Consider the following 15945-nt stretch of genomic DNA (forward strand, 5'->3'; position numbering starts at 1 on the left):
GGGACACTGAGTGTGAGGAGAGAGAGAGAAAGAGAGCGAGAGAAAGAGAAAGGAGAGCAAGCCAGAGAGAGAGCACCAGTTCCACAAATGTGGAACAGGCATTATGAGCCTATAGTGAAATTCACATCATGAAGGCAACTGTATCCAAAGATCAACCCATCAGAAAAGTGTTGACCAGATTTAATCAAACAGGTGAAATAATGTCTTTGCTTCGTACGTATCGGCAAGCAGATATAATGGCAGTTGGCATATCTGTCATTGCTATATGAAGTTGGCACTGATGTTACATTACTTAAATCAAGGGCCCAGGACTCTTGCCTTGGGCACCTCAGGACCTAGTGCCGTGCATTTCAGACACATTCACTGAATAAACAAATTCAAGAATGGGCCATGAGAATTACTAACAAGCCAGGAAGTGGCAGCTTACACAGGCGAGCTTTTTATACATCAATCTGCATTTCAAAATATTTATACATGCAGAGTGGTTTCCATGTCATGCTCATTGGTTGGTTTGAGCCCATTGTTGTGGCTGGACATCAATCTGTCTCACAGAGGTGTCCTTATTTCCACCCCTTACTCTCGCGTGTCTTTCTCTCGATCAACTCTTTCCTCATGAGAGCCCAGAGCAGACAGAGCAGTCTCGCCCTCCTTGCTTCTGGAGAAACTTCTGGTTGCCTGTCTTTTCCTAAGATCGATAGACGTGTTCATCTGGCAGTCTGCACCACAGTTGGAACACATCCCTTCTGCTTCCATTCTACCTGGGTCTACATGCACCCTCCACAAAAGAGGCAGTCAAGAAACCAGGTGGCATATTGCATTCGACACATCTGCTTCAGAAGTTCCATTAAAGTGCTGACAAGCTAAGAATGCTCAAGGAGGTGTACCTGACTCCAACAGTGGTCTTTCTTGTCACCTCCTAAGCATGTGACAGTTAGACACAGAAAAGGCAGTCAGAAGAAAAGCAGACACGTGAGACATTATAAAGTTCTTGAAATCTAAAGCAAAGTACTGTTTGTCATGCCTTATTTCAGCCATCCAATCAGCTCTGACTCCTAGCCACACTGTGCTTAACAGAACAAAACCTTGCCTGGTCCTGAGCCATTCTCACCATTCCTGTTATGTTTCAGCCCATTCTTATAGACATGATGACTGCTGATACTTCCTCTTTTTCACCAAGGAAGGCCTTCAAGGAGATGGACTGTCACAGCATCTGCAACAATGGGCTCAGGCATAGGAACAGTTGCAAGAACGGCAGCACAGGACCGTGCAAAGTTTTGCTCTGTTGTGCATGGGATTGCTATGGGTCAGAACTGACTCAATGGCACCAAACTGCAACAACTTGTCAACCCATCTGGTCCACAGTCTTTCTTTTTGTTCAATGCCCTCTACTTTTTCATTCATGATGTCCTTCTGCAGGGACCGCCCTCTCCTGGCGATACACCCAATGTGCATGAGGCAGAGTCTTGCCATCCTTGCTTCTAAGATACATTGGGGGGTGGGGGTGGGGATGGGGGTGGCCTTAGACCCTGGAAAAGATTTTCAGCTTAAAGCTACTTCTATTCTCCATGCCTTATTTTTTCTACATCTCAGTGTCTTCATTTGATTATCTTCCATCTGCCGCATGATGATTCTATGTTGAAATGGGATAGGGTTCAAATAAGTGCATACATGTAAGCACTGGAGATCAGCCATTGACTGAAACATAAATGAAGAATAACTCTAGCGCTAGTTCTGGGGGGTGGGGCCTGAGGCAGAATAGACCATCTGAGCTGCACGTGTCACCCAGCTGGCACTCCAGAACTCTAGCTTTGTGGCCTGGAGCTCAGGAACACTGCTACAAATACGTCTAGGAGGCACATTCTCCATGGCTCTCCGGGTCTCTGGGAGGCATTGCTGTGGGGAGTTGCCTTGGTCCCATTTGCCAATTAGCTGAGCTACAGTCTGTGTGACATGGAAAGGTAGGCCCCGGTAGAGCAGGTCTCCATGCAACTCCCAGGCACAGACAAATGGAAAGAAGGGAGGTGCCATTGCCTCCCGGGTCACTACCTGTGGTCACAGGCACAAAGCACCTGCTTTGGGATTGATCATGGAGAGGGACCCGTCAATCCCAGAGGAGGACGTGCTTGTCTTTGGTGAGCTGCAGGCCAGGGAAATTAGAGAGACATTCCAGGAGATGGATGGGCACAAAGTCACAGTGATGAACTTGAAGAAAACAGTGCTTGTGACGATGACACGCTACCAGCCAACAGTTCCATTGTGCTGTTCTTGTGTGAGGTCACCATGAGTCACTGGTCAGAGCCTCCTCAGAGCAGCCACCTCACCCTCCCCCCCTCCTCCCTCCTTGTCTCTCTCTCTCCTTTCCTGTCTCTACCCCTCCCAGTCTCTCTCCCTCCTGCCTCTCCCTCTCCTTGTTTCTTTATCTTTTCCACCTCTGCCTCTCTCTCCAGAGAATATATATCATTTTAAACTACCTCATGTGCCATTGAAAGCTGGACGGTGACCCCAGAAGATCACTTGGATTGCGGCGTTTGAGAGGAATCTAGCAGTCCCCTGGGCCGCCAGAAGAGCAACAAGTCTGCCTTGAAAGTAGCGTAGCCCGAGCGCTCCTTTGCCTTGAAGATGCTACGAATCTGCCTCTCATGTTGACTTGGTACTAGAGAGACTGATTGAGGACATCGTGCTCGGTGAAACAAAGGGTCAGGGAAAGTGAGGAAGTCCCTCAAGGTCAGGGACCGACAGTGGCTGCAGCGATGGGTGCAGTCACAGATGTGAGGGTGCTGCCAAACTGGGCAGTATTTCATTCTTGGGCACAAAGGGTCGCTGTGAGTTGGAGCTGGCTTGATGACACCTAGCCACGGCCGCACATGTGCTTAAAAGCTGTGTTGTGATTGAGCCATCTCGCCTTTGCTAGAAGCTCTACTGGGGGCAGGGCTGGTGGATAAAAAGTTTATAAAACTCTACTAGGGACTTAACTGAATATACAAAACCCCATGGCCTTTTTGTCTGTCCCGAGGAGAAATCAGGCTCTTAATAGCACAGCTTACCAAGTGAAACACTCCACCGTGGGCAAGGGGGGGGGGGAGTGGAGTTCAGAGCGTTGGCTACAAAGGAAGCGCACCGAGGGCTCCATGTCTGGGGAGGGGAGGGAGGTCGATATTTCTGAGGGATTCACTTGAGGGGTGGAGGGAAAGCAGTCCTCCAGTGACAGACAGACAGACCCTACATGGGTTTCCTCTGTCTACAGTGACAAGCACCGGGAGTGGGTGTCTTGTGAGCACCGGGGTTTGCTCTCCTGCAGCTGCAGGCTGTGCCCTCTGGTGGCTCCAGTGAAGGGCCCCCGGTCTCCTGCAGTCTCAGCCAGCCCCAGTGCTTGTCACTTTGGCTGCCCGGCCTCCCTCTGTCTGTGTGCCTGCTGTGTCTTCTGTCTCTGTCAAGGCTCAGACACAGTGGACACCCTGGGTGGCACAATTGGCCACGCACTTGGCGACTGGCTGAAGGTGGTTCTTTAGAACCCAGCCTCCCAAAGGCCACACTCGTGGACACCCTCTGGGATGGTTCTGCTTGACACCTGAGAGGTCGCCAGCACACAGAACTGACAGGACGGTGAGCCCATTGAGTGATCACCCACCTCCCTCCAGTCTGGCCTCAGGCTAGCTTAATTACGCGCGAAGCCTTCTTTCCAAACCCAGGATCAGACACCGGTCTTATCACCGTGGCTCAGCAAACCCCAAACTGAACCTACTGCCATTGAGGAGATTCCGCCTCATAGTGACCCTAGGGCATAGTACACTTGGAGCCCTGGTGCTGTGGGGGTTACATGTTAGCCTTCGATCCGCATGGTCAACAGTTCAAAACCACCAGCAGCTGTGCAGGAGAAAGACTGGGCTGTCTACTTCCATACACAGATACAGCCTGGAACCAGTAGGGGCTCGCGATGGGTCAGCATTGACTGGGGGCAGTGAGTGACCGAGGACAGAGGAGAAATGCCCACACGGTGCCTGGATGGAGAACTGCGGCAGACAGCAACATCTCTTCCCACAGAGCAGCTGTTGAGTTTGAACCATCAACCTGGCAGTTAGTCACCCAGTGCTAAGCCCCTTGCCCCACCAGGGTTCGCAGAGACCAGAAGCTGCTGAGGTTGCTGCCGATATGATGCAGATTACTGACCATAACCAGTCCCAGGTCCCAGGTCCCAGGGTGACGGCTCACCTTGAAACGTCAGCATCCCCCATCTCCTCTCTGTCTTCCTGGCCCTGGCCTTCTAGAAGAAAACATGGCCCTAACTCTGAAGAACACACTGCTGCTGGCCTGGACTGGTGTTTCCTTGTGTTCACACTGGGCTGTGCATTTTTGGCAGGAAGACCCCAGGAGTGAGCTTGGTGGTGGTGGCATTAGCTCTGACAGCTTTATGTCAGTGGTATCCACTTTTTCCTCCATATGGGCAGTAGCTGACCAATGGAGTTGTCCTTAAAGATTGAGTATATGTCACCTTTCCTCATCAAATGTCCATCTGGGTTAGATCAGGTTGGCTCATATGTGTGTTAGAAAGAGCTTTATATAAAGAAGTAATTATATATCAAGCAAACATCCCAGCCCAGGTCAGATCAAGCCCATAAATCCAATACTAATCCGTAAGTCCAATACTTTTCTGTAAATCCCTCTTCAGACTCACACAGTCCCATGCAATGATGCGGAATGCAATAAGATCACCAGCTGGTGGGTGAAAAGTCTTCTGGATCCAATAGTGGTGGACACATCTCCCAGACTTGCACAAGTCTGCGTGTGGCTCACCAACAGGAAGGTGAAGGCAGAGAGAGTGCCCTGCCTCCAGAGAGCCATTTATCTCGGTGGCGCCTCCATAGGAGGACATCAAGCTGCTATGTGATTGACAAGCTAAATTCCACTCTATCTTCTTACAGGTGCCATGTTGGCACACACACCCACACACAAATGAACTATCACACCATCAAGATACATCTGAAACAGCCTCTATGATGATGCTTATAAAACAGGAGTTTCTACATTTATATATTATATCATTTATATATGAGAGGGCTTCAAAAAGTTCATGGGGATATGCTATTGAAGTAGTTAATTTATTGTGTCAAACTGGCCGAAACACATGTGGGGTTAATTGAAAGGCAGAGGGATAAATGGCTCAGTGAGTGAGTGAGTTAGCTTATTGTGCCAACCTGGCCGATGTGGGGTTAAGTGAATGGCGGAGGGATAAATGGCTCGGTGAGCCTCGCCTTTCCGGTTCTCCAGTCTCTTGCTTTGTGATGGTTGCACCAGGGTGCAGCTGCCTTAGCAGTTTCCAGCTTCTAGCTGACAAGGCTCACTTCCTGCAAGACATCCCCAAGGAGAAGCCGCATGGGCCTACCCTGATACAGTCCTGGGTGCTGGAGCACCCATGTGGAGACCCCGGCCAGTGCTGAGATGCTTACACATTCACTGACTTGGCTTTCCTCCTGCAGTCAGCATCATTGCATCTGTTTTGTGAGATGGAGGAGGACTTTGTGGATTGGTGTTGGACCTATGGGTTAATGGGTTAATGTTGGGCTTGTGGGCTTGGGCAGCATTGGGTTGGGATGTTTTCTTGCTGCACAGTTAACCTTTATATAAAACTCTCTCTTATACATGAGTTTCTGTGGATTTGTTTCTTTAAAGTACCCAGACTATCACAGCTATTATCTTTCCATTCCATTTTTTCATGAATGCCCATATAACATAGATATAGAATTGATGCATCTAAATTATAATGTTAGCAATAAATATTGAATGTCAGAGAGATCACAAAATATTTTCTGGGAAGAAGTTGTAGGTTCATCTTACACACTTGATGTAAGATGTCATCAGGAGGGCCCGGACCCGGAGAAGGACATCATCCTTCATAGAGCAGAAGGTCAGCAAACAAGAGGAAGGTCCTCGGTGAGCTAGACAGGCACAGTGGCTACAAAAATGAGCCCCGATAGAACAACGATGCAGCCTGACGCCAGAGCAGGTAGCATCGCATCCTGTCAGGTGGAGCTTGTGGAACCAGAACCGCAGTTACACGTGCCATTTGCCATAGAAAGGACGTCGCCCCAGCACATTGAATTAGGTGGTTATTAAGCTGTCTTTTTACTAGTATGGTCTGGAACGTTTGTGACACACAGTGACATCCATGGGTCACCTCCTGAGGGAAAAATGCACCACTCACAGATGTCACTGTGATCGTTAGGTTTTGTGTTAACTTGGCTATGTCAAGAGTCTCCAAGATTTGGCAGTTGAGGCCTAAGAGTCTCCATGATGTGACCTAGCGCAATGTAATCAACTCCACAATGGGATCTGTCGTGAGCAGCCAACGACTAAGGGGCCATGCAGCCTCCTAACTCAGGTCACCACCTGATGCAACGACAAGGAAGTCCCTCTGGATACAGCCTGCCTCCTGCATAAGAGACGCTGGGAGGAGTTTGGTCACTTCTTGCTGGGTCTGGACCCTGCAGCTGGCTCCTCGACCTTCTGTTCTTTGGACTTGAGCCAACAGCCTGCCATGTTGCCTGTGAATCGTGGAAGCCATCGGGGGTCTTCCATCTGACTTGCCAACGGTCAGGATTTCATTCCCTCTCCAATCACCAGCCTGACCTGCTGGCCTTGAACTCATCCACCTCTGCAGCCACCAGCCTGTGGGCTTCCTGCCGCTCTTGGGTTCATCATCCCCTGAAGGTATTCAAGACAAGAGAAGCCTCCATGGACTTGGGACTGGGCTGAATTAGCCTACTACAGTCTTGGAACTCACAGGGGCAGTTCTACCCTGCCCTAGAGGATTGCCATGAATCAGCATCGACTCCATGGCAGTGAGTTTGAGTTTTTGAAAACTGTGTGAGGCATTTTCTTGATATAACTTTCTCTTTTATAGATAGGTAGATAAATAGATGGAAAGAGATAGATAGATGGATAGATAGGTAGAAAGACAGATAGATAAAACAAATTAAGACATCCACCCACCAAGCTCCTACACTTTCTGGTGTTGGTGGGTCTGGAAGGCCCTCCCTTCCCCCATCCTCAGGAGCCTCATTTGATGACGTGTCTGGCTCAAAGCTACAACTGCTCTGCATGGTGGTGGCTCCAAAGGAAGCAGATGGTGGCAAATGGATGCGGCAGGTGCATCTGCAGCTCCCCAGAAGACAGTTTCTTAGAAAGTAGGTTATTTTGGTTGCTTTTATAATATCCTGGTACATGTGCTTTTATCCACAACCTCACAAAACTTCTTCCTTCCCCCAAACACTCAGGAAGTTAGCAAACCCAGCCGATCTGCTGGAGAAAGATGAGGTGGTCTTCTGTGAAGACAGACTGTGGCCCTAGGAGCCCTGCTGAGACAGAGCTGCTCTGTCTGTACCCTCTCTGAGTCAGAAGCCCTCCTGGCAGTGGTCTGGCTGAGCGTGATGCACTGGTGGATGCAGGATATCATGGTCTGTTCCAGATCACCTCATAAAGGGACCATGACAAGAAAGCCAGACACACGAACCTTTTGGTTTCCCAACATGTGCACATACTATGGTTACTGTGGAGATTACACACTTCATGTCAGCTTGATAAAAGAATGAAGGGATGGAGTCGAGCCTGTCAATAAGGTCACAGCCTGCAGATGTCTCCTTGTGGGTGTGGCTTAATCATAGGATTCTGGGACCTCCCTCACTTACACACACTCTCTCTGCTTCACATTCCCAAGCCACATGGAGCCACACTGATGGCAGCCAGAGTCCTGGAGATGCATCCACTGCCATTGGATCCACAGGACTTTCTACCCACCGGCCTGTGATCTCCCTGCATTCAGCATCATTGCATGTGCTGCATGAGTCTGAAGAGGAATTCATGGGCAATAGTGGATTTATGGGCTAATATTGAACTTATGGAATTGATCTGGGCTGGGCTGGGGTGTTTTATTGATTATAATTACTTCTTGATATAAATTCTCTCTTGCACATATATGAGTGTCAGTGAATTTGTTTCTCTAGTCTACCTTGACTATCACATTTACACTATCAGGTAATCTATTAAGCTGGAAATCCCATGATGGGAAAGTGGAAAGCTCCGTGAGAATGACCAAAACATGACACAGACAAGAAGTAAGCACAAGCTGTTGGGAAAATGGCTCCTCCAGGCCTACTGGATGCAGGGTTGCCATCAACTAAGAACAGTGTCACTGGTTATGAGTATTTACATGTGCCTGCTGCTTGGAATCAGGCTACCAAGCGGTGCCAGCACCGCTTCTGTGACATGCAGTCAAGTGAGGCACAGAGAAGCAGGGCCTGCCTGTATCTGCCTTGGTCGGGGCACACGCAGCTCACATGCATGGAGTTTAACAGCCAGGTTGGCAGTCTTAGGCTACCCAGAATGCCATGGAAGAAAGCCCTGGTGATCTCTTCCCAAACACTTAGTCACTGAGAACCCTGGGGAACATGGTTCCACTCGGATGGTCCTTCCCCAAGAGTCGCCCTGTGTGGAAATCGATCCAATGGCAACTGGCAGCAGTCATGGGCATAGCTGCCGGGTGCCACCACCCATCTGCTTAGCCCGGGGGCTGGAAGGGAGTTCTGTGCTCTTCTTGTGAAGTGAGAGAGGAGTGAGCCAGCGCCTCCTTCCTGCGGACTGGACTGCAGTGCAACTTGTTGGTCGCTTGTTGACCACAGATAAGAACCAAGACAGGTGACGTCAGGGTCTGGTGGCCAGGGAGCTACCCGCTCAGCCTGTGGCCCCCACGGTAGCTCCCTTCCCAGAGAGATACACAGGCCTGCATCACTGAAGTCACTATTTTACTGCTTTTGCTTTAATGTTTAATTATTTGCAGCTGAATAATCCTCCCAGTGGATGCCTTCTATTCTGGATGAAAAGACCTATTCCATTTTTATTGCCTTATGTAAAATCCTTGCTTTTCCGAAATGGTATTACTTGGTAGCCTGATTCCAAGCAGCAGGCACATGTAAATACTCATAACCAGTGACACTGTTCTTAGCTCTACTGCCAATGACAGGCCTGTTCACATGGTTCTTAAGACATATGACTTCATTTGAAAGGCAAATATTACACTTTCCATCTTCTTATTGCTTAATTTCTCCAGGAGACTACAGGGATGATGGATACCTTTATCTTCAAATAAATGAATATTACCTTTAAAATTAAACTTTAACTGGAAAGAGATGACAATGTTTTGTACAGATAAGTTAATGAGAAAGCTGTTGGTTAAATGGCAGGAAAAATTACCTTTGGAGGAATTTAGCTTTTCGATCCAGAAATTGATTGGGAATGGTATACAAATAAATAGTTATCTAGGAATACAACTGCTGGTAAATGAGTATTGACTAAAACCTCCAAAAGGGTGAAAAAGCACCTGGTCAGAGGGCCCGGGTTCTTTCACAGAGCCTCGGAATGGTAGTCGAATGCCTGGCTGCCTAGGGAAGGATGGACTGTTGTGGCCCCTCATTGCTCTGTGGGAGAAGGGGTCTGGGGATCTGCTCCCAGGGAGGAGACAGCTCTGGGAACTCTGTGGGCAGCACCGTGTGGCCATGGGGCACCGTGAGCTGTAGGTGACTGGGCAGCAAGCCACAATCACATGGTGGTTTCAGGTTTTGCCATGTACTCTTGGCTCGAGTCATGACCTTTTGGGGTTTCATTGTTTTTAAAAAAGAAAAAACCTAGATAACACTGCTTTTGCCAATTCACATTTTCCACACGCACAATTCAGTGACAGCAATTGTATCCATCATGTGCAACCATCATCCAAAATCATTGCAAAATTCTCTATCACCCAAACCAGGCCCTGGTGACCACCATTAAACTTGGGGTCCGCATGCAAAGGCTCGAAAACAAAGAAGAAAGAGTAATTGATACATTTTCATTGTGGTGGAGACTATCATTGAATGGACTCCTATTGTGGATTCCAGAAGACTACATAAATGAGTTTTAGAAGAAACACAACCAGAATGTCCCTCAAAAGCATCAATGGTGAAAAGTAGGAGTGGGGTGGAAATCAGGGATCATTTACTTGGGGCGCATTGTTAGGAAAGACCAATCAATGGAAAAGGGCATATATTTGATAAACCGAAGAGTCGGCAAAAAAGAGAGAAACTCTTCATGAGACAGACAGACTGACAAAAGGAACACTGGGTACAAACTTGCCAGTGGCCACGAGGATGGGTGAGGGCCAGGCAGCACTTTGCTCTGTGAACACAGTGGTTCTCAACCTTCCAAATAATGCTGCGGCTCTTTAGTGCAGCTCCTCACAACCATAAAATGAATTTCATTGCTACTATATAACTGTAACTTTGCTACTGTTATGAATCGGTTGGCCCCTGTGAAAGGGTCACTCGAACCCCACAGGGGTTGAGACCCACAGGTTGAGAACCGCGTGTTAACATAAGGTGACCAAAACTGTGGGGACATGACAGCAGCTAATAAATACAACAACCAGGCTGCTCAAAGTGGCAGAGGAGGAAACAGAATGATCAAATGAATAGGAGCATAAAGTGACGCATGGGCCCCTGGGGTCCCCTTTGAGCTGAGTAACAACTGGCTCACAAAGTACAGGAAGGCATTGATGAGAGACCAAGACGTCGGGGTGACTGTGAAATGAGGACAGGACGGCAGGGCGGCGGCAAGTAGCCGAGTGGCAACGGAGCAGCCAGAGGGGGAATGGTCAGCAGACCAGGCATCGTAAGGAGGGGAACCGACGGCACTGAGCAATTCACACAGAGAGCCTCCCCGCTATGAAGAACGTCACAAAATAGCATGTATCACCAAGGACCAACTGGGTGCTCCCTGCCAGGAAAGCTCCTCCAGAGCGCACTTCCTGCAGAGCTGACGGGACCCAGGTGCAGAAGGGTGCAGACACAGAGGGCACATGTGGTGGGGCGGTGAGCTTTAGCTGTGGAAGGAAGACCGAGCGGCAGAGGGAAAGAGGGAGCCGAGCCAGAGGACGGGGGCAGGGGGTGCACAAAGAGAAGCCAGCCATCATCTCTGCAGCTGGCTTCAAATAAACAGCCCTTCTGCTGCAGGCCTATACCTGTTGGGGGCAGCGGGCTGCTCAGCGATGTCCGCGCTGTGAAAAGTAGCAACATGTGTACAGATGTGTTGGACACATGAATATATGTATGGATTGTGATAAGAGCTGTAAGAGCCCCCAATAAAATTTTTTAAAATAAAGAAAAGTAGCCACAAATTAATACACACCTGCACGTGATTGGATATTTACACTCAGCAACGACCAGCACGGGTCAGGGGGCTGGAGTGCACCCTGCCTGCCTAGCACACCCCAGAAAAACAGGACACAGCTCTGGATGCCTATGTCTAGATCAGGTCTCCGCCGAGCTGACTCCCTCCTCGTGTGCAGCCTAAGCCTTGGCTCCTTGGCTGACAGGTGGTCCTCCCGTGGAGTGTTCCCCCTGAGTGCACACCCCTGTAATTCAGAAGTAACTTGTCTGGAGTCCTTGCATGGATGGAGGCTCAGGCCCAGCAGAGGTGCCTGGGGAGAAAGGGCTGGGGTTCTGCTTCCCAAGACACAGCCACGAAGCCTGTGGGTGCTGGTCTACTGAGACACACACACACACACACACACACACACACACACACACACACACACGGCCACTGGAAGTCAAAATAGACTACCCAGCACGGACTTTCATTCAAATGTGATTTCATTAACCACAGAAGCCTTATTTTCAAACAGGAGTAGATCCACAGAATAGGAGTCATGATTCTAAGCTCTATTTTGCCAGCACAATTTGACCCTTAATGAGAAGAAAGGTTTTCTAATGAAACAGTGAAGCATTGCCTGTGAGGGAAAATGCTTTCATTTTTAAGCATCAATGGATTGCAGTCAGTACCTTGGGTGAGGCGCCTCAGTGGGGTGGAGAAAGTGGTGATAAGAGTGGCGCTAGGACTGAGAGCGTTGAGTGGCAGAGGGGAGCCCTCAGTCACATCTGTACCCCTCGGGGCTCTCCAGGAGGAGCAGAGGAGATTTCCTTCCCAACTTCCTTTCTCTGTGCATCAATGGCTTTCACCTGCAGCACATGCATGACTGCAGGGATTGATCAGGCCAGTATGAGCTTGCAAGGCACCTGTATCCCAAGTCACCAGCACATCAATTTGGGGATTCACCTAAAAACGAACAAATCTGCCTTGGAAGAAGTGCAGCCAGGATGGTGAGACTTTGTCTTTGCATGTCTGACTCAGTCCAGGGCTTTCAGGAGAGAGCAGCCCCTGGGAAAGGATCCCTGCTTGGAAAGCCAAGGGTTGTGGCAAAGAGGAAGGTTCTCAGTGAGATGGAGGGATGCGGTGGCTGCAGCCATGGGCTTCAAACCGACAACAATTGTGCAGCTGGAGCAGGGCCGGGCGGCCTTTCCTTCGGCTGTGCACAGCTCATGGAGTCAGAATCCACTCAACAGCAGCTGTCAGGTAGCAGGATAGGGGTTGTCCCTCTCCATGCTTAAAGGCCCCCTACAGGGAGGTGCTGCAAGAGAATCAGCCCCCACCCCCACCCCGACTCCCCCCACTTAGCCAGCCAAGACTAACTGGGCATGTTCCAAATTCAAGCCCCAGCCAGGTAGGTGGTATACCGGGGTGGGCCCAAACTAGGCCAGGTGGGCTTAATTCATCCAATGGGGCCAACCAATACCTTCAACCACACTTTCCAGCCAAAGGCCCTAAAGGTCAGAACCTCAAGACCACCTCTCTGGTTGCTTCTCTGCCTTCTGCTTGGCGATGGTTCAGTCTCTCTCTCTGGCCTCAGGACACCACATGTAGGGGTGCAGTCCTGTGAGCTGCCTGTGTTCAGTAACTGTAAATCCTGAAACTTCTTCTGTTCTTTATAAAAACCCACTTGGATCACAAACCAGGCTTCGGTGTGAATTCTTCCCCACCTGAGAAACCTAACCCAACCTAACAATCACAAGACAGGTTGTTGTTGTTGTGACATGCTATCGAGTTGTGGTGACCCTGTGTACAACAGACGGCAACACTGCCCACCCTGCCCCATCCTCACAATTGTTCTGTTTGATGGTGGCGCTGCAGCCACCTTGTCGAGCACCTTCTTGTTTCCTGCCCTCTACCAAGTATGATGTCCTTCTCCAAGGACTGGTCTCTCCTGACTTGTCCAGAGTACAGTGGTGGCTCCATGGCAACATCCCCCTTCCATGCGGGGGACCTGAGCTCTGTTCCCGGCCAACGCACCTCCTGGGAAGGCACCAGCCATCCAGCGGGGGACTCAGGTTCCAGCCAGTCTCCCAGACTAAGATGAACCAGGAAGAAAGGTCTGACAATCTATTGCCTACAATCAGGCAATTAAACCCTTGTGGGTCACAAGGGTTCAGTCTGCCACTTACGATGTTGGTGCCTCTGCACTGGACACTGTTTTGTTCTGCTGGCCTCCGACCATCTAGGTTTGGGACCAACTCAAGAACAGCCACAGACCAAAAAATATCTTCCCAGTGGGTTGGAGTTTGGACGACCTGCCCATTTAGGGGAATGGAGTCCGACCACTCCAGGACCTCAGGCAGCTTTTTCTCTCCAGCTGCTAGGTGCTGTGTCGAATTTTGGCATGCGGAATTGAAGGAATAATATCTCATAGTAATTTCTGCTCAATTTTATTTTTCTCAGCTGTAGCTTCTATTTCTGTGGATCTTCTGAATCTATTTCTGCCCCCTCTGCCTGCCTCTAGAATGTTTTCATATGTTCCCAAGCTGTAACTCAAAGGTTCTCTGCAGGCGCTCCTTACCTGAACATGTGATGAGAACTTGGGCCAAGGAAAGGTTTCTTAGTGCCAACAGGGCAAGCTCAGCTCTCAGCAGAGCAGCGATGCCCCCTGGAATTCCTTGAGAGCCTCTTGGTGGCCCAAATCTGAGAAGACAATAGATGATCCTTCGCAAAGTCTGAGCTCTCCTTAAACATGACAATGGGGTGCCCCCCAGGTCTATTGACTGCATTTGCTCTTTTAAATGAAGACCATCTGCACTTGAGTAAGCAGTGGGAGTTCCTAACAGGAACTCTTTAGTCCAGGCCATTTTCAAAGCCACATCTCTCTCCTCCATGGCAGGGAAGAGCTCCAGCCTGTTGGCAGCCTTGACACAGAAAGCAAGCGATCGCATTGTTGCTGAGGCTTGTTACAGGTGGCACAAGTTCTTCTCCTAAGAGTTGGAAAGGTCTAAAGAAGGGGGTTCTTGGTTTCTTTCAGGTATTTCATCCCCCACTCCCCAAAGAGCAGCTGAACACAACTAGGCCAAGATGGTAAAAAGAAAACCACTTTTAGCCACTATGTTAGCCTGTGGATTTTCTGCTATTAAAAGAAGAAGAAGAAGAAGAACACTCAGTAATACTGCAATTTTTTTTTTTTAAGCATGCAGTTCTTTGACTTTGATTTCCTGGAACAGAACTGGGTGGAGGGAATATCCCCCACTGCCATCTTCTGATGGTGCTCGGTCTTGATGCACCTGCTTTCAAATACAGGCACGGTATTGGGGCAAAGAACACTAGGTGGAGATTAGATCGGTGTGAATCCTGACTAATTTAGAATAAATCTGGATGAGAATCACTCATCAGAAAGCTGATTCAGCAAGAAATAGGACGGAATCCATGGCAGTGGTACAGCCGGGCCCAGTGGAAAGGAGCCTCGCACGCCAGGAGTGGCTGTGAGGGGCAGCCGGACAGTGGCGTTAGTATATGCCAACTGACTGGCAGTCACCAAACCACACCAATACTTCAAATGTCCTTATCATATTTTAATTTTCATATACAGAGATAAATTCCACAGAGAATAAACAAAATTAATTGGGGGAAGAAAATGATAAAGCTCTCAAGGTGGGAGGTGGTGGCTCATGTGGTTCTTAGTGGGAGTGCCGTGGGATATGTGATCGTCTAGAGACTTTTTTCAGTAAAAAATGTAATTAGAAACATCTCAAAATCATTACATATTTCTGGTAACTGGAAGCAATTCTTTGTCCATTTTCTCTTTTGCACTCTGGACATTAACCTTCAGAATATTTCCCAGCAGATCAGTCAATGCTGTTACAGGAAAAGCCAATTTGCCCAAGCTGGGCAGCATGTTCTATGAGGGTACCAAAAAAAGAAAAAAGCAGAATTTTTGTTCAAAGCTATGTATTTAATTCTTTTTATAAAACAACCTTATCACCTTCAAAGTACTCTCCAGTCACTTAATACATTTATCAAATCTGCTAGTCCATTCTTGGAAATCTTTTTAAAACTTGTTGGGGGGGGTGCCCCTCCCATGTTTGCAAGGGCCCCCAGAGAGGAGGTTGGAAAGAAATCAAGCACCCCATTAGACACCCATGGGAAGATCCAAACTGAGCATACACAGACACTGAGCATACACCTAGCACAGGTGAAACCTAAAACCTACCCCCCACCTTAGGTACCAGCAAATGACATCACACAGGTAGGCTTTACTCAGCCAATGAGGTCAACCAATACCTTGAACCACACCTCCCTAGTCAGAGGTGTTAAAAGCCAGCTGCAAGGAAGTCAATTTCTCTCTTTGCCCCTGGTCTTATGGTAGATCAGAGGGTGGGGAGCCCCCTCAGGGCCAACTAGGGGCCCACATGCACTTGGGCTTCTTGTCCTCTTGCCCCCTTGCTCTCTTGGTCTCCTGACTCTTGGTCCCTGGGATTCCCCATTCCACATGCATGGGTGTTTTTCCACGTGGTTGTTCACGCCCAGTTGTGAACTCCAGCATGGCTTCCACATGGCTTGGCATGTTTTCCAGAAATAGCATGTACATTTTTGAGACTGTAAAACCGGAAACTTTTCCATTCCTTCATAAAAGCTCACTTGCATTGCAAAACGTTCTTCTGCATGAATTCTTTCAGCATCCAAAGCGAAGAGCTGAGGGATAACCCATTCCAGAAACCTAGCAAGCTCATCTGTTTGGATGGCTGACAGCACCTCCCTGGTTTTTTC

Source organism: Echinops telfairi, unplaced genomic scaffold (assembly GCF_000313985.2).
Source record: "Echinops telfairi isolate 266 unplaced genomic scaffold, ASM31398v2 ScPeMD7_7469;HRSCAF=8507_1, whole genome shotgun sequence".
NCBI classification, from domain to species: Eukaryota; Metazoa; Chordata; class Mammalia; order Afrosoricida; family Tenrecidae; genus Echinops; species Echinops telfairi.